At 42.8% G+C, this 18,645-nt stretch overlaps 1 protein-coding gene across 3 annotated transcripts in view; it reads right to left on the bottom strand.

Annotated features, from left to right (window-relative positions):
- The window catches only part of AOAH (acyloxyacyl hydrolase), a 231,926-nt gene that overhangs the window by 83,282 nt on the left and 129,999 nt on the right, over positions 1–18,645 (bottom strand). The window lies entirely within an intron of this gene.

Below are 18,645 nucleotides of genomic sequence, written 5' to 3'. Positions count from 1 at the left end.
ACCAAGCCCCAGCAATAACCCTGGAGGTAAAAACAAAAAGTAAGATTATTGGGCAGGGTAGTGGCATGCCTGGCTGAGTGCACATGTTACAATGCGCAAGGACCTGGGTTTGAATTCCCAGTCCCCACCTGCAGGAGGGAAGCTTTGCCAAGTGTTGGCAGGTGTCTCTCTTCCACTCTATCTCTTCTTCCTCTCGATTTTTGTCTCTATTCAATAAATAAATAAAAGTAATTAAATATTTTTAAATAAAAAAGAAGTAAGATTATCTGCTGCTTAGACACTGTCCTCTGTTTCTATTATCCTCTTTTTAAATTTTTTTCCAGGGCTTTTGACCGTTAAAGTCTCTTCATAGACTATCACTGGAATATTCACGAAGATCATTATCATGTATGAATTAGTTTTCATTTTCATAGCTTCTGTGAAAGATACAGAATGCATGACAGTTTGTATTCACTCTACATTTGGAAGGGGTACAGGGTCAATAGGTAAACTTTTCATTCTTTTAATTTTGTTGAGATTTTTTCCCCCCATGTCCTTATTTTAGATAATCAGAAAAGTGGTTGTTTGAAAAGCATTAGTAACCAAATAATCAACAAAAATGCCTTCCCTGAATTCAGAGCAGTGCTTTAAGTCAATAAGTTCATGTTTTTTTTGGAAAACTTTGGGGTTTCTTTTTCCACAAAAATGCGTATCTAGCCAACATAGCCCATGGCTTTCTTTTCTGTTTTCATTGTCAGGGGCTTCACCACTCCAGGCCAACTTTTTTTTTTTTTTTTTTGTCTTGAGAGGGACTGCGGAACTGAGGCTTTCCCCAATGTTGTGGGAGTCTGATTCAAACTTGGGTCACTGCCCATGCAAGAAGCCTTCCAGGCAAACGACCTTGCCAGTCCCACAGATTGTACTTTAGAGGAGTTTGCAGACCGTTTGCAACTCTTACAAAGATGCCAGTTGCAGGACTTCTGGAATGCAGTGCTGAAAAACTAGGACCCTTCTGAACCATTTTTCTATGGCTTGTTTAAAATTATGGAGAGAAATGTTGCCGGTGATGTACTGTTCCTTTTAGAAATGACTTCTGGAATAAGACTCTATTCTGGTCTAATGTTTACAAAGAAGAAAAAAAGAAAAGAAACACCATATCTAGACTGGTGTGTTTAGATTATGGCTGCCAGGTTTAGCATCTAAAAATACTAGGTGCCTACTTAATTAGGCTTTACCACTCATGAAACTTACCCCCTGCAAGTGGGGATTGGGAGGCTTGAACTTGGGTCCTACACATTGCAATGTGTGTGTTGACTAGGTGTGCCACCACCTGGACCCATGAGCTTTCTTTACCACCTGTTTCTCACTTATTTCCTCCAACCATACGTCAATCCCAAGACCCCTCCCCCCCATTCTTCTTTTTGGCTTTCTTATGTGGTGCTAAGAAATGCACTTAGGGCCTTATACAAGTAAGATACTGCTTAGCTAGCTGTCTCCCCAGCCCAACTCTATAGTATGAGAGACAGTGGGGGAGATAACAGGGATCCAGCCCACCATGGATAGAATTCCTGTGATGTCATACTCGATGCACCCATGTGGTTCTAGGAACTAAACCGAGGGGCCCATACACGGTCAGGTCTGTGCTCTGCTGATTTCGCCATCTCCCAGCCCCCTTCATATTTTAAGCACTATTTCCAGGACTGGAAGTGGTGGGGGAGTGGTTGAGAAGGATGACTTCTTTGGACACATCTGTCTTAAGTATGATTTATCTCCATCCAAGGAGAAGAAACACACTTATGGAAGGAAGCTCTCAGTAAGGGACAGTGTTGGGAACAGAGCTCACAGTGTGAATAATGGACTTTGGGACATAATTAACATACCCCTGACATCTGCCTGGTGAGTATATTACAGACTCACACAAACCCACAAGGGATTGTGGGTGTGTCAGAAGTTTTTTAAGTGAGTGCCTGCCAGAAATAGTTCTCTTCTTCCTGTGCATGCTCGGTGCCAGCTGTCCTCCCCAAGGAAAGCCACTTTTCCTGACACCTGAACACGTGTAGCCTAGCACTGGTAACTCATAATAAAGACTCATGACTTCTGCCATCATAACTTGCCTATCTTTGCCCCTTTGCTTCTTTTGCTATACATAAATAACCTGCAGTGTAATAAACTCATTTGTTTAACCCCCAGACCAAAGCCACATGAAATCGTTTCTTTTTTAATTGCTATAGCAGAGGACTGTGCAGTTCCAGAGACTGTTGCTCCTTCACCCTCTACAAGAAGGTAGCTAACACTTCCTGCTAAAATCTCTACCATAACTTTTGGTTTCTATTTCTCCTACCACAACAAAGATTTTCTTTGCTTTTTAATCTCACTTTGTCCCTGTATCTTTATGTTTATGAAATGTGTTTGCTCTAGGATTTAAGAATACTCAGTTCTGCCAGAAAAGACAGGGAAACAAATAGAATGGATGAAACTCATAAAACATGTTAAGTCAAGATAGCAAGCAAGCAAGTAGCTCCTGAGATTCAGGCAGTATTTATGAACTGTGTGCAGGAAGTTTACAACCTGTAAAACATCATAAAAGTTACAAGAAAAACAAAACACTCACTGACCCTCACCTACCCCCAGCTTTTTTTGTTTTTCTCTCAGTTGTTTGCCCAATGACAAACCCAGGTTTGGGAAACTGATGATTGATCTCCCTTTCATAGAAAGATATTTGACCAAGCTGGGGGGTATGGATTGACCTGCCGACATCTATGTCTAGTGGAGAAGCACTTACAGAAGCCAGATCACCCACCTCTGCACCCCATAAATAATCTTGGTCCATACTTCCAGTGGGGGAGAAATGATAGGGGAAGATGATTAGAGAGCTCTGAACTCCAACTCCATCAGGACCCAGAGAGAGAAGAGGAAAAAAGGGAGGACATTCAGAAGTAGTCATAGGTGTAGGTGTGACTTAGAGAGGAAGAGAAGGCAGGGTCATAGAAAAAAATGGGCAAATATATATAAATTTAGACAGGTAGTTATAGAAAGAATAGTCACCCCATATCTGGGAGAACATACCTTGGGAGAACTACTGCAGCTTCCAATGGAGAAGATATGGATACAGAACTCTAGTTGTGGGAACAGTGAGGAATTACATCCCTGTTATAGTTTTGTAAATCAATATTAAGTCACTAAGGAAATTAAAAAAAAATGTTTGACAAGAGCTTTGCTGCCAGTGCCTGACGCCCTCTGAAATCTGGAATAATGATGGAGGAATGGAAGTTCTGTCAGATGACAGAAAGGTAGGGAAAAGGCTGGGATCTGGCTTTTACTTCTAGTTCTACAAACATAATGTATATGAAATGGTGGACTCCAGAGTCCATCCAGCCCTCCTTTTCAATCAGGGTTACGTGACCTCCTTCCCCCACCTCCCTTCCTCCCTCCCTCTTTCTCTTGCCACAAGTGTTATTGCTACACTACACGATGGCTCCACTGTTCCTGGCTATTATTACTTCTTTGGGATGCATTGGATCGACCTTCCCGTGGTGCATCTCGTGAGTCCCCATCCATTGGGGAAACTGACGATCCTTCCTAACCGACTGAATCCACATGGATCCCAGTCACTTTCAAAGCCAGCAACAAGCAGCTCCTGCCAGCTTTCAAGCTGTTGGTCCTGCTCTTCGAGTCCTCCAACTTAATGTTGAGGGGCTGTCCTTTGCCAAACGCATTCTTCTTCATTACTTCTTTATTTTGTCTTTCATAAATGTTGAGAAATAGAGAAACAGAGAGGGAGAGGGAGAAAGGCAGAGAGGAGAGACACCTGCAGCACTGCTTTGCTTCACTCCATTTGTGAAGCTTTTTCCCTACAGATGAGAGTTGGGGACTTGAACCCAGGTCCTCATACATGGTATATTATGGACTCCCCTGGGTGTTACCACCAACCAGCGACTGACAATAGATTTCTTATCTCTTTGCTGGGAAGGTGAAGCTGTTGTGGGAGTGGTGGGACGACTGAGGAAATGACAAGCAACCCCACTTCAGAAACTGGAGTCTCTATCCCTAGAATTCCCAAACAGACTAAGCCAATTCAGTCTGTCTAAGTCACCCTGGAAAATAACGGGTTTTGGATGTACTTGGATGAGACCCATTCTGGAATCCTTGTGATTTGCTAGGAAGCTTCAAGGACCACCTCCACCCAGGATTTACACCGGAATGGACAGGGACTGGTGCTGAAATACAGCTGACATCTGAGTGGGTTTGGATAGCACATGAGGAGTCCCGGGAAGTCCCAGGTCGGCTGGTCGGCTTCAAAAATAATGCAACGCCGCGTTTCCCTGACTAGCTGTCCTAGATTTTACTTAGTGGTACAGTGAGGTTTCCTTATTCTTGGGAGAGATACGGTTTTACCACAGTCCCATTTTGACTAGCTCAGAGAACTATTAAACATTAACTTACTTTTTTTTAACCTTTTATTTAATTTATTTATTATTGCATTGAGACAGAGAGAAATTGAGAGGAGAGGGGAGACAGAGAGGGAAAGAGACAGAGAGACACTTGCAGCCCTACTTTACCACTTGTGAGGTTTTCCCATGCAAGTGGGGACCAGGGGCTTGAACCCAGATCCTTATGCACTATACTGTGTGCACTTAACCTGGTATCTCACCGCCTGGCCCAACTTATCTCTTCAACAGGAGAGTCGAGAGGCTCCAAAGGTATGAGAAAAGCAGATTGGCAAAGAGAAACCCTGGGTTATGTAATATATATATTTAGGATGGATCACGTAGTGTCTGCTTCCACAAGGATTGTCCCCAGTTTTAAGAAGAATGACATTTATTACCAGAAAACAGAAAAAGATTTGAGCAGTCTCAGTATAGTTTTTCTTTCTTCATAAATTTGGTAGATAAAGATGAGAAGTAACAGGGGTCAGGTGGTAGTGCTGGTAGATAAAGATGAGAAGTAACAGGGGTCAGGTGGTAGTGCATGGGTTAAGTGCACATAATACAAAGAGCAAGGATGGGCACAGGAATCCTGGGTTCGAGCCCCCCCACCTGGCTCCCCACCCCCAGGGAGTTCACTTCACAACTGGTGAAGCAGGTCTGCAGGTGTCTCTCTTTCTCTCTCGCCCTCTCTGTCTTCTCCTCCTCTCTCCATTTCTCTCTCTGTCCTATTTATCACCAACAGCAGCAGCAGCAGCAATCATGGGAAAAAAATGGCCTCCAGGAGCAGTGGATTCATAGTGCAAGCACACAGTCCCTGGGGAGGGGAGACGAGGAAGAGGAGGAGGAGGAGGAGGAGGAGGAGGAGAAGAAGAAAAAGAACAATGAGAAGTAACAATATTAATAGCAAATGTTTTATAGGCTCTAGGGGAAAAAAAGAATGTTTAAGTCCTTTATACTCAAGATATTAAGTCCTTTATTATAATATATATAATTATATATATTATTATACTCAAGATACTAGGTCCTTTATTACAATATATATTCTTATACTCAAGATACTAAGTCCTTTATTATAATATATATTATAATATTATTATACTCAAGATATTAAGTCCTTTATACTCAAGATATTAAATCCTTTATTATAATATATATATTATATATATTATTATACTCAAGATACTAAGTCCTTTATACTCAAGATATTAAGTCCTTTATTATAATATATTACTATATATATTATATATAATATATTATTACATATTACTATATATTATATATTATTATACTCAAGATATTAAGTCTTTTATTATAATATATATGCTATATATATTATACTTAAGATATTAAGTCCTTTATGATAATATATATTATTATATATCATTATACTCAAGGCATTAAGTCCTTCATACTCAAGATATTAAGTCCTTTATTATAATATATGTTATTATACTCAAGATATTAAGTCCTTTGTTATAATGTATGTATATTATCATACTCAGGATACTAAGTCCTTTGTTACAATATATGTATATTATCATACTCAAGATACTAAGTCCTTTGTTATAATATATGTATATTATCATACTCAAGATACTAAGTCCTTTGTTATAATATATGTATATTATCATACTCAAGATACTAAGTCCTTTAAACTCAAGTTATTTGAGGCAGGAAAGCCAAATCAAGATCTTGTTCATCAGCTGTGCTTATTCCTCTGGAACATTTACAGTCTCAGGGAACTCATCTGAAATGTCCCTTAAATAGAGATAAAGGTGGGAAAAACTTAATATTTACCAAGAAAACAATTCAAGTTTGTAGAGCACCAGAAACTCACTGAGCATTACCCACTACTGCACTATTTTAGAGTTTCCTTTGATTTAATGAAGACCATAAAAGTGTTTTTATGCCACAGTTACATGTGTAACCTTTCCATTTGTACATTTCCATTCATTCAGAAAGTTTACTGGCTCTTTCTTTTAGTGAATATTTAATAAATATAGCACTCTGGATAGTTGCAGAAATAATAGTTAACTCCTATCTACAGCTTTAGGCGAACTGCTGTAGCTTCCAATACAGGGAATGGGGACCCAGAACTCTGGCGGTGGGACCGGTGCAGAGTTGTACCCCTGTTATCTTGTAATTTTGTAAATCAATATTAAGTCACCAATAAAAAAATGTTGTTTTCGCCGGGTTAGGTTGTTTTCGCCGGGCTGGCTTCACGGGCGGGTAACAGACGACCAGGGACTCATGGTTGAGCTGTAGGCAGTATCTCTTTATTCATGCAGGACGCAGCACAATCTAAGATGAGCTAAGCTAAACTCAAGGTACCCTAAAACTCACAATGCTGTCTTTATATGTACTTGCCAAGTAGGGTGGAAACAGGATGTGACAAAGAGAGGGTGGAAAGAAAAGTGACTGGTGAAAATCAGAGTGTGACAAGGAGGGGGTGGAGCAGGCGAGAATCCTATCACTGAACCACCAATGCCCTGGAGGGAGGGTGGTGCTTGTTAACAGTGGTTATGTAAATAGAATGCAGTGGTTATGTAAATAGAACAGTGTTAAGCAGGGGGGATTTAAACCAAATGAAGCAGAAGGGGTCTCATGCATACCAACAAAAAAAGATGAAAAAATATAGTACTCTGGATCTGGGAATCAGTTATGCTCTGGCTTTAATAAGAAATTTATATTCTTGTTTCTTTTTTTCCTTTCCTTTTTTTTTTTCCTTTTTTCTTTTTGCCTCCAGGGTTATCACTGTGGCTCAGTGCCAGCACTATGAATCTCCTGCTCCCGGAAGTCACTTTTTCCATTTTATTGGCTAGGATAGAGAGAAATCAGAGAGGAAGGGGGGACAGAGAGGGGAGAGAGAAAGATAAACACCTGCACAGCTGCTTCACCGCTTGTGAAGTGACCCCCCTGCAGGTAGGGAGCCAGGGTCTTGAACCTGGATCCTTGCACGTGTGCTTGAACTTAGTAATATGTGCACTTAACTAGGTGAAACACTGCTCGGCTGCCTATATTTGTGTTTCTTAAAGCCATGTCAAGTGAGGGGAAGGAAGAGCACTGGCATCACTCACAGATTCACTTGACTCTGTCAATCTCTCAGTGCTAAAGGGAATATCCTTGGCACTTATTTCACCGTTGACATTTGCGCCCTTCCCCATTCAGCCAGGCTGTGGACAATTTATACTACGTATTCACAGACCCCTGCGAGCGTCCACCCGGCTTTGACCTGGCACGTTATGATTGGGCCCTCCTCCATCGCTATCGAACAGGCCATGGCCAGTGCGCTGCTATGTTCCATCGCTGGGGAGCCAGAGACGACCCAAACTGCCCCTGCGGCTCCAGACAGACTATGACCCACATAGTCAACGACTGCCACCTCTCCAGATTCAAAGGAGGTCTCGAAACTTGACATCAGGCTCAACCTGACGCTGTTGACTGGCTATGGAAGAAGGGCAAACGCTAGAAGAAGAACTACGTATTCCTTTTCTAAGGCTCTTAAAAAAAGGATTAAATGGAAATTCATTATTTTCAAATAGTACAATGTTATGTGGAAGAATCTGTAGCAGGTACTATGGGAAACAAAGATAGGAAAAAGATCAGTTAAGGAAGTATTTAACATTTGTTTCCCCAGAAACTAAGCCTTCAAGCAGACAGATTGTGTTGCTTTATCCAAAGCAGCACACTTTTAGGTTGGAGTTTTGATGACAGTGGAACAAGAATCTTAAGGTCTCAGAATCAGAGGTAACAAACAGTTCAATGTTGACCTTGGGTCGCCCAGGTCTGTGGGTCTGCTGCTACTACATCTGTCCAGCAGGTGGCGGACGTAAGGCTTTCCTCTTGATGCTTTAGATTCCAGAATGCCAAAAAACGCTACCTCACACCTTCTTAGGACACTAACTCTCCCCATATCCCTCCTGTCACTGTAATAATGCCTTTCCTTTTTTCATATTCAAATATCAAATTATGAAACCCGAATGGACATTCTCTGACCACCATACAGACTTAAAAATTTTTTAAAAATATTTTATTCCCTTTTGTTGCCCTTGTTTTATTGTTGTAGTTATTATTGTTGTCATCACTGTTGGATAGGACAGAGAGAGATGAAGAGAGGAGGGGAAGACAGAGGGGGAGAGAAAGATAGACACCTGCAGACCTGCTTCACCACCTGTGAAGGGACTCCCCTACAGGTGGGGAGCCGGGGGCTCGAACCAGGATCCTTACGCCGGTCCTTGTGCTTTGCACCACCTGTGTTTAACCCGCTGCGCTACCGCCCGACTCCCCGTACAGACTTTATTGTTTGGTCTCTCGCCTTTAGGCTTTGCTACGTGAATGAATTCTACAAATGAAAGTATACTTGCTTATGAGGCTGAGTTCACGATCAAATAGCACGTGCATTTTGAGCCAGAGTGAGTCTCGGAATTAGCATCGAGTTTCCCTGATGAAATGTACAGAAACTGTTTCAGCTGAATATACATCTCTGCTGTGGGCTTGACTTTGTTTCCCTTCCTCTCTTCTTCTTTCCTTTCCAAAAAATAACTTTTTTTTTGAGTGCCTATCAAGTTTCAGATTCTGATTATTGCTTTTTTTTTTTTTTTTTTTGCCTCCAGGGTTATTGCAGGGGCTTGGTGCCTGCACTACAAATCCACTGCTCCTGGAGGCTATTTTTTTTCCTTTTGTTGCCCTTGTTATTTATTGTTGTTGTTATTGCTGTCATTGTCTTTGGATAGGACAGAGAGAAATGGAGAGAGGGGGGGAAGACAGAGAGGGGGAGAGAAAGAGAGACACCTGCAGACCTGCTTCCCCGACTCTGAAGTGACTCCCCCTGCAGGTGGGAAGCCAGGGGCTGGAACCGGAATCCTTATGCTGGTCCTTGTGCACTTGACCCGCTGCATTACTGCCCGCCCCCCTGATTATTGCCTCTTAAGACTAAACTGAGCACATTGGTCTCAGAAGAGCAGCAATAAATGAAAGGGCTAGGACTAAACTCTTGAAAAGGACCCTTACATGACACCCCCTGATGCTGCCTCTGGACTGCTGAGAGCTTCTGTATTACCCACTGATGGGATAAGTCCTTATATGGAGCAGTGCAGATGCAAGGAAGACTGTGAGGAGCAGGACTCAGAGTCTGTGCGACTTGTCAGTACAGGATTTGAACCAAGGTTCTGGTGAAAGCAGGAAGGGAGAGGTCTGCAACATAGCGACATTCTGCAGTCATCAGGAAGCACAGCTTTGAATGGGACACTGGTATCTAACTTCTGCTCATCTCTAACCTGCTAAATCTCAGGCAGCTAAGTTGCATTTGCTAATTGTTGGCAATAAAGTTTCCTGTTTGCCTGCAAATGCCCCACTCCCCCCGCCCCCCCCCCCCCCACACACATACTGCTTGGAGTAAAGTATTAAGAAATTCACTGACAACCTGGGAACCGACACTCTCTCTCCCTTCTCTGTTTCCCTTTCATGCAATCATATGTAACTTATGAAATTTGCAGAATTAGTGTTTTGGAGGGGGTGGTAGATAAAAAAAAAACTATATGTAGGACTACAAAGCTACCTCTAAAGGTGCCCCACTGCATATTCTCATGGCCTCATCTGTTTTCACATATGCTGGGTGAAGACAGCCACAGAGCACAGTGCAGGCTGCAGCTCTCTCTGAAGGTTTCTCTTTCGGTGGCTCTTACAGACAAAGTTCTGGGAGAATGGGGAGGAAAAAGTTCTCTTGGCTTCTACCTCTGAAATCTCAGGATTAGCTAGACTGGGCAGCAGTCTTCTTGCAAAACTCAACGTTGACATAGACAACTTTAAGCATGTAATTTAGTTTTCTGAGTTGGGAGCCTTAACTCTTACAAGGCTACATGTGATGGGAAGAGTAACATATTGAGGCTTCATGGTCCTATAATTCATTGAGTATGGGGGAGAGAGGGAGAGAGAAGGAGAGAGAGAGGGAGAGGAAGAAGAGAGAGAGATGGAAAGAGAGGAAGATCTTGAAAGAAATACTATGATATTAGTAAGAGAGAAATAAGGTTAAAGTGTAGAGACAAAAGAGTTGGGACACTAGCAACACCACGTGCTGAATTTATCAAGTGACGTACAAAGAAAACCAACAAAGTCTCATGCAATAAAATCCAAAACATTAAGAAGATCAGTTATCCATGGCTGTGTAACAAATCCCCCCCCCCCCACACACACAGTTAGCAGCTTAGAAGAGTGTGTGCAAAGAACCAGATGTGGTGACTGCTCAGCTCCTGGGATAATACAGACTCAAGGCACATTTAAACTTTAGCTTGAGCTAAATAAGCACATTTCAGGGAAAACTCACATTATTTAATTTCTGACCTTTGGTTAGTCCCCAAAACTTACCAGGTGGTAACTATGTCATCAAGTAAAGAATTCTAGTAAAGTATAGCACATACATATAAAGAGGATGGTATGGCAAGCAACAGTCTTTCATTCTTGTGCCTGAACACAGCTTAATTGTTTTTTTAAATTTTAGTTATTTATTTTCCCTTTTGTTACCCTTATTGTGTTTCATTGTTGTTAAAGTTATTATTGCTATTGTTACTGATGTCATCATTGTTGGATAGGACAGAAAGAAATGGAGAGAGGAGGGGAAGACAGAAAGGGAGAGAGAAAGACAGACACCTGCAGACCTGCTTCACCGCTTATGAAAGGACTCCCCTGCAGGTGGGGAGCCGGGGGCTCGAACCGGGATCCTTAAGCTGGCCCTTGTGCTTTGCGCCACGCGTGTGCTTAACCTGCTGCGCTACCACCTAACTCCCCACAGCTCAATTTTTTTTTTAACCCATCAGCTCACCTTCATGTCTCCCTTTCCCTTTTCTATTATTTGTTATTGAAGTTCTCAGCTCACGATTTATTTATTTGACAAATGAGTTGAGGGATAGATCTCTCTAACTGACCCCTGCTATATGAAAAAATGCATCACATAGTTGGATCTTTTCTTCCAAATTCAGTTCCTTCCATCATTCAGTTTAGAGGGACTGGAGAAGTGAAGGCAAATTTATGAGAGTGAGAAAACAGAAGTTTAAACTGTCTAGCTCTTGCACCAAGATAGGTAGCCATTGATCCTATTGTAGACCCAGTGAGGTAGTTATTTTCACAAACAGAAAAAAAAAAAAACAATACTTCTCCCAAGGTCGGAACAAACAAGAAGTGCTTATCATAAAATCAAACTCGATTTTGTAAAAGTTTGGTCATTCTTGAAGCAGTCAGGTTGCCATTTGCCTGGGAGTGGGTATAATTTGTCCTTCTCTTGAGAGGTAATATCTAGAATTGAACTCTGGATGGAGGCAAAATTCACAGTCAAGCTACATAGGTTAACAGAGAGAAGCCATCGCCGGGCACTCAGCGACCAAATTTATGGACACAGCATCTCCTATCTCACTCAATGCAAATGACCTCATTTTCTTCTCCTTAGCTTTCATCTAACATCAGGAAGCTGTCACAGAACTTGGCTGCATCTAGCCACTGTGCACAGGTGATGGTCCCTGATTACTGCTGTTGCAGGGTTTCTGCTTCCCCACACTTCCCCTCTTGAGTAGTGTATTGCTTAAGTCTTCTGGGGGCTTTTCTTTCCTTTCCTTTCCTTTTTTGTCCCCAAACCTCCTGGTGGCCATTTTTTTCTATTGCATAGGACAGAGAAATTGAGGGAGAACTGGGAGAGAAGGGAGAAAGGGAGGGAGGGAGGGAGGGAGGGAGAGAGAGAGAGGGAGAGGGAGAGGGAGAGGGAGAGAGATACTGCTCATGAAGCATCTCCCCTACAGATGGGGAGCAGGGGCTTGAACCTGGATCCTTACATGTGTCCTTGTGCTTAGTACTGTGTATGCTTAGTACCATGTGCCTTTAGCTGGGTACACCACCACCCAACTTCCTGGGCCGTTTCTTTAAGATACAGATTACCTTCAGGGAGGTTGGAGGTCAAACCCTAGGATTCTTAATTTTAGCAAGTGCCCTAAGTGACTGCAGTGATTGGCCCAGTTTGGGAAGTCACAGTAACTGGTCTCTTTTTCTCCACACGACACCATCTACTTCCTCAGTCCAGGGCCACCCCTTAACCACTTACAGGGTCCTACAGAGCTTCAGGCCCCATCACCATTCCTTCCTGTCTTTAGTGATTAGTTGCTATGGATGGATTGCTGTTAGCTAAATGTTGACTTCCTCTCAGACACCTTCCTTGACTGGCTGGATCTTCCTCTGTGACCTGTACCCCATTCTCCAGCTCTCAACACATTAGCAGTAAGACCAGATTTAAGTCATCTTAAGTCTAAGCATTTGGGTAGGCCAAGCTGGGTAGCTCTAGTTCTCTTAATTCTACTAGGAACTGATAGGGAGCGAAGCAGACAAATGAATGAGCCAATGAATGAAAGACATGTGGGAATCAACTCCAACCATCCAGAGTGGTTTTAAGTGGTGGGTTTCCCTCTTTCCACAACCGGAGTGATATACCATTCTAATATTTCCATGTGCTACAACAGTCTTAGGGGGACCACTCTATGACTGCGGCATTTGCGGACGAGGAAAGCCAAGTGATGAGTGTAATTAACTAGAGGACAAGAGTTCACACTGTAGCTTGAGCAGTGTGTTGGACGCACAGGTGGCTACTGACTCACGCTGCCTCCCTGTGTGGTAATTTCTCTCCAGTGTGTGAGGCAAGCAGGAATTTGGGCTGCATAATTATGAATACCTATAAGAAATATGGAGCTTAAAGTAATTTCCTATGACAGTTTTCCATAACAAGTATCTGACACTACTATTATTTTCTTATGGCCACCAGGGTTATTGCTGGGGCTCCGGGCCTGCATGAAGATTCCACTGTTTCTGTTGGCCATTTCTTTTCCCCTCCCCCCTCTCTCTATTATTTTATAGAAAATTAAGAAATAGAGTAGGAAAAAGAAGGAAAGAGAGACAACTGTAGCACTGCTTCACGGCTTGTCAAGTTTCTCCTTTGCATGTGGGGACCAGGGGCTTGAATCTGGGTCCTTGTACACTTTACCTAATGTACCACTGTCCAGTCCTTGTGCTTGTATTTTTAATGATTGCAGAAGGCACTAAAACTAAACCCACTGATGTTTTCAGGAAAATGAGCCTGCAAATAACACCCTACATTGCTGGCTATTAAAATACCCAGAGGCTTATCTGGAGTAGGAAGAAGAGGCTGTTGATTTGATAAGTAGTCCACCAATATGAACCCAACGCTCTTCCTGACAGAATAAATGAGAAATAACTAGAATTGAGACTTCTTGTTTCATTGTCAAGTACCTCTAACCTACTGCATACCTGGTGTCTCAGGAGCAGAAAATGTAATTTGTCCAATCTTAGTCAAAAACAGCATTTTTTGAGTTTAAGAAATAAAAAGGAGCACTCTAACCCTTAAACATGCCTAGCATCCACAGAAAGGTAGTGAAGGCAGAATTTCCACATTTTATATGCATCATGCAAATCTGCTTTCACTCTTAACACAAGCTTTATGCTTACAGGTAACTTCTAGAGCAGGAAGCTGGGCAGGTGAGTGAGAGCTGGAGCAAGAGCTTTGATACTACCTGTACGGTCTGTGGGCTAATAGAGTAGCAAAGCCTGATCTACAAAATCAAAGAAAGAAGTGAAATATGTATGGATCTGAAAGCCTGGAACCACTTTGTGCAGTGCTCTCTAGTGAATATGCATTTTCTGTAGCCAGATTAAGGATTCATTTTGTCCTTGACACAGCATGAAATTCAATCTGTGCCTACTTACCCTACAGACAACAGCCGGCCAGGGGTCGTGCTAAGATTTTATAATAGTGTAGGCGACAGTCTTCACCAGCAAAATCAGCATTTGGGAAATTGTATTTCAGACTGGCTTCCCTCTTTCTCCCTCATCCCTAATCCATCATCATACAATTCTGGTTCAGTGAAATGCAGCATTTAATATTTTGGAAATAATTTTAGAACAGATGGGGAAAGAGGCAGGAGGGTAGCATCTATTGCTTGTCTTGATGATCTCTCTCCCTCCCCTTCTTTTTCAATAAAGCAAGTCAAGCCCTGCTTTTTTTCCTCCTCTAGGGGGAGAGGTGTGATGGGGGGGTGCTTTCAGATTTGTGCTTTTTCTTCAAATCTTTCAGAGTTGAGCTCTTTCATGTGACATGGGAAGCTGGTTTTGAACTCAACTATTCAGAATGTCTTGGAGAGAAGCTCAGGTTGTCAGGGAGGGAGAGAGAGAACTGTCTTCCTGCCTTCAGTGAAATGAGGCTCAGGACCTTTGTTTTTGTGGAAATCACAAGGGTGATTCTTCACACTCTCTTTATTGAACAACAAATATCTTTCCAGATGAACACACTTCTAATCTAATTAGTTGTAAATGGGCCTCTTGGGTGCCACACGACTAAACTGGAGGATGGCATGAGCAGAGAGAAAGGGCTGCTGAAGGAAAGACACCCCAGACTGTGGGTTCGCTTTCAACGGCACAGTTGGGTGAGGTGAGGGGTTTACAGGAGCATTTTCTGCTTTATCGGAAGACAAAAGCCAAGAAATGTTGACTAGTTTCATAAGTAGCAGAAAGACCTCTTAGGACACAAATACCTGTTTTTCTACCCAGTCAATAGGTTGTACTTGTTTTTTCTCTCTCTCTCTCTCTTTCTCTCTCTCTCTCTCACACACACACACACACACACACACACACACACACACACACACACACGTATCAACTGTAGAGAGTTCCTGAAGGGTCTTGGTTGATGATTGGCCATCCCAAGCAACTGAAAGCCTGCTGTGGAGTAGATGGTCCTTTTCTGTGTGGACTCTGATTTTGGAGGGATCACAGGTCAGGGGTCTGTGGACACATCCTACTTTCCTAGTTAGAGTTACAGAAGCCAAGTATGGGACCTCCATTTCTGAACAGATCAGAGAGAGATCATGCAACTTCATTTATAAAGAAGAATCTGGGAGGGGGATAGCTTGGTGGGGGGTGAGGTGTGTTGACACAGATCTTGGGGAAGATGTGGAACTGTACCCCCACAACAATAACAAGTCTCTGAATTAACCTTTTCTCAATAAAGTGATTAAACAAAAAACAAAGGCAACTCTGCGGGGGGGGGGGGAATCCTAACGACTGATAAGGATGGAAGGATCTAGTAGTTGGTGAACATGAGTTAATGGGACAGTTGGGGTTGATAATGGCATAAGAAATGAACTCCAAACTTAGAAGCAACCTGGGTGTCTGACAACAGATGAGTGAGTAAGAAAGTAGCAGCATATATACATGATGGAATACTGCTCACCACTAAGAATAATTACATCACCTTCTTCACCTCATCGTAGAGCTTGAAAGCATTATGGTAAGTGAAATACGTCAGAAAGAGGAGGAGGAATATGGGGTGATCTTACTCATGGGTAGAAGTTAAGAAACAAAAACCAAAAGGGAAAAAACAAAGTAGAACTTAGGCTAGGTTTAGTGTATTGCATCAAAACAAAGGATTCCGGGGAAGGAGGGCAGGGAGAGGAAGTGAGCGAGGTGGTGGCATGCCCAGTTAAGCACACATAGTACTAAGCAGAAGGACCAGCACAAAGACCCGGGTCCGTTTGAGCCCCAGTGATGCAGGTCTGCAGATGTCTGTCTTTCTTTCTCCATTTCTATGTCCCCTTCCCTTTCAATTTCTCTCTGTCCTACCCAATAAAATTGAACAAATGGTCAACAGGAGCAATTCATGGTGCTGGAACTGAGCCCTAGTGATAACTCTGAAGACAAGAAGAAGAAGAAGGAGGGGGGGAGAGGGAGAGGGAGAGGGAGAAGGAGGCCTATAGAGAAAGGGGACTATGAAATGGTAACGGAAAAAAATAAAAGTTGGGGGGTGAGAGTGTATTGCAGGCACATATCATGGTGAGATGAGTAACTGTACCCATGTGTCAACAGCTGCACCACCACTAACCTCCCAAATATACATATATATGGAGAGAGAGAGAGAGAGAGAGATATGGAGAGAGAGGTGGAGAAATTAATGGGTCATGGTCATGGTGATAACCAACCAAGTTTAAGATTTAATCTAATACAAACAATAGAATAATTAGCAATGACTTTTGTCACAGTCCCTTGCTCCTTTCCAATCTTAAGCCACTAAATGATTCCTGTTCTCTTCAGGACCCTGGACAGCTCTGCTTTCTGGTGTCCAGCTCTAGCTTGGAAAGGTTCCAGACTCAATCTGAAAGGGTTTGAGAGGCTTGCACTGGGTAAACAGCAATTGCATCTGGGCTCCAAGCCTACTCTTCTATTTCTCTGCTCTGGGATTCTGGGCTGGAAACTGCCAACTGTAATTCCTAGACTCATCTGCAATGTACCACCTGTCAATGGAGGCACAGCTGGCAAATAGAGGGAGGAGAGGAGGAGAGGAGAAACTATATTTTGGCTTCCAGTTGAGATTAGCATCTTCTGGGAGGTCTCCCTTTTCCTTTGCCATGCACAGCCCAGTCTCTCTGTGTCCTTCAATGGTCGTAGCAGCAGTTGGGCTGTGTGCTCTTGGCCATCAGCGCACAGGCTGTGCTGAGCTCTGAGCACCAGCTGTAATGCCTCTTCTGGCATTTAGTCTTGGCGTCAGCTGCTGTATCTTCTAAGGATTACTCTCTGATTTAAGCAATCACATTCTTTTTGAGCCTAATACCTATAAAATGTTATCAGTTCATTATATTAAATCCAACACCCATGGATCTAGTCCCTGTTATTTGGCTGCTTTTATTTTTATTTTTCCCAACTGTTCCCTGCTTAATACTGACTCTTAATACTGACTACAAATTCAGTTGAAAAGTGCTGGGGATTGAACCTGGAACTCAGAGCCTCAGGTCTTTTGCAGAAGTATTATGTTATCTTCCCAGTCATTCACCCCCTTCTTTTGCAGATCCTGCTGAGTTGAGATCTTCCTAAAATTTCACCAGTAGAAAGTGGGGATTTTTGACCCCATAAAGTCTTTTAAAAATTATATTTATTATTGGATAGAGACAGACAGAAATTGAGAGGAAAAGGAAAGACAGAGAGGAAGAGAGACAGAGAAAAACCCGCAGCACTGTTTCACCACTGCAGTGACCCCCTCCACTGCAAAGCTTTCCTTCTGCAGGTGGGGACAGGGCTCAAACCTGGGTCCTTGTGCACTGTAATGTGAGCACTAAACCAGGTGCGCTGCCACCTGGCCCCTTGACGCATACTGTCTTGAAACTTGAGCAGCAGTGAATTGGCCAGTTTTTTTTTTTAACAGCTTGTTATAAAACTTTCCAGTTCCTAAAGAGCTGTTGTACATACCCTCTCCTCATGTAGGACCCTCCTTCCTAGATCTGCTAGGACATGACCACCTCTAGTCTGTGTGTGTGTGTGTGTGTGTGTGTGTGTACGTGTGACAGGTGCACTAGTTCTGAAATTGTCCATTTGCTATCTGCATTTCTCCACAGGGCCTGGAACACTCTGGAGTCTTGGGCATTTTCTGTTCTCTTCATCACTATGCCATTTCCCCCACCTCAGGGTTTAGCACCTGGCTTAGTATTCAGGGATGTTCTCTCTCCACTTCCCACAAGTGTTAAAAACCAAAGCATAAAATATCTGAGTGCAGCATGCCTCATGTGTGTCTCATGTCAGGCATTACATTGAGGCTCACACTTTGGGGATATAAAGAGTTTCTATGGGCTGGGCAGTGGTAGCCTGTGTAAGGAGCCGGATTTGAGCCCCCAAACTGCAGGGGGAAGCTTCGTGAATAGTGAAGTGAGTCATTCACAGCTTTCTTTCTCTTCCTCTCTCATCTCTGTCTCCCCTTCTTATCTCAAATTATCTCTGTCCTCTTAAATATAAGAAAGAAAAAAAGAAAGAAAGGGAAATGGCTTCCAGAAGTAGTGGTGTTGTCACAAAGGCATCAAATGCCAGTGATAACCCTGGTGGCAGTAAAAATAAATAAGTGATAACCCTGGTGGCAGTAAAAATAAATAAGTAAATAAGAAAGAGAGACATGGAGAGAGAGAAGGACCACAGTACTGAAGTTTCCTTCAGTGCTGTGAGGACTGGTATAGAACGAAGGTCATTCATATGTTGAAACAGTGCACTAGAAGTTGAAAAACAAGACCAGAAGAGAAAACACAAGTAGAACTTGAACTGGAGTTGGTGTATTGCACCACAGTAAAAGACTCTGGGGTGGGTGGGGAGAATACAGTCCAAGAAGGATGACAGAGGGCCTTGTGGGGGTTGTATTGTTAAATGGAATACTGGGAAATGT

Source organism: Erinaceus europaeus, chromosome 8, assembly GCF_950295315.1.
Source record: "Erinaceus europaeus chromosome 8, mEriEur2.1, whole genome shotgun sequence".
Taxonomy (NCBI): domain Eukaryota; kingdom Metazoa; phylum Chordata; class Mammalia; order Eulipotyphla; family Erinaceidae; genus Erinaceus; species Erinaceus europaeus.
The sequence above is the reverse complement of the archived record's forward strand: the minus strand, read 5'-3'. Positions and strand labels throughout refer to the sequence as shown.